We start from the raw sequence: 972 nt of genomic DNA, 5'->3' as shown, positions 1-972 counted from the left end.
GAAGGGAAAGCCTGTTGGAAAGAGGAGCAGCGTTACTGGCAGCTGAGCATCACTTTTAATCAGAAAGGGAAGAAGTAACATCCAGTAGTGTTGTGGTTTTGCAAGCTCCTCGGCAGCTCCCCAGAGAAAGGTTCCCCAGCTGAAGCGCAGAGCGTACGCCAGAGAACAGTCAGCCAAGGGGTCAGTAAACCACCGCTTCGTGTCCCTATGGTCTTCCCAAGGCTCTTTTTCCAGAACCCCAAGACCTAGGGAACCATCAAAGATGTCTTATGCCACTGTGAGGCATTACTTTGCCTACAGCAGCACTGCAGATGCCTTCCCCACGCCTCAGTGTCTGCACATCCACCAGTCCCAGCGGTTTTCCAGTGTCTACTGGTTTCCCTTCTGCGAATGCCAAACTCCACAGTCCTTAATTTGAAGGGACTTGGGAAACAACTTTCTTAGACCGCTTTGCCCTGGCCCCTTCCCAGCTCACAGGTATCCAGGCAGCTGTTTTACAAGGTGTCACATGCTGGTTTTGCTCCCCAACCGGTGACGCCACCATGGACAGCCCCAGCAGTGCCCAGCTGCTGCTTTAGGGAAATCCTCTGGGGAGGCTTTAGACGCGGCATTTCTTCTCCTCTGCCCACCTCAGCTTGTCTTTAGCTTCTCTTTAGATTAATCTATCCATATTGAACCCAGTCAGGGCATACCTGCACCCACCCTGTGGCAGCTTTTACGGGTTGGGGGATGTCGGGGTGCCAGGGGGAAGCGGACAAAGATGGTCTGCCGGAAGCGCTAGTCTGAAGATCAGAGGAGCTGGCCCGGAGCAGCTCAGTAACTCTTAGGCTCAGGAAACCTGCTGTTGCTGGTGCCACTCTGCTCAGGAGGCTCTGGCTGTCTCCAGACAGAGTCCAGCCAGCGCTGCAGAGCTCGTCGATGTTCCCAGATAGTAAAGCACGGGCAGACCACGAACAGCAGAGCTGGTTCAGC

General features: G+C 54.5%; 1 protein-coding gene across 1 annotated transcript in view; it reads right to left on the bottom strand.

Annotated features, from left to right (window-relative positions):
* MIS18BP1 (MIS18 binding protein 1) overlaps nucleotides 1-972 on the bottom strand; it is a gene marked incomplete at its 5' end in the record, with an annotated part of 14,989 nt that overhangs the window by 8,612 nt on the left and 5,405 nt on the right. The gene's annotated exons all lie outside the window — the stretch shown is intronic.

This window comes from Buceros rhinoceros, unplaced genomic scaffold (assembly GCF_000710305.1).
Source record: "Buceros rhinoceros silvestris isolate BGI_N320 unplaced genomic scaffold, ASM71030v1 scaffold23102, whole genome shotgun sequence".
Taxonomy (NCBI): Eukaryota; Metazoa; Chordata; class Aves; order Bucerotiformes; family Bucerotidae; genus Buceros; species Buceros rhinoceros.
Note: the sequence above shows the minus strand (reverse complement) of the source record. Positions and strands in the feature narration are given on the sequence as shown.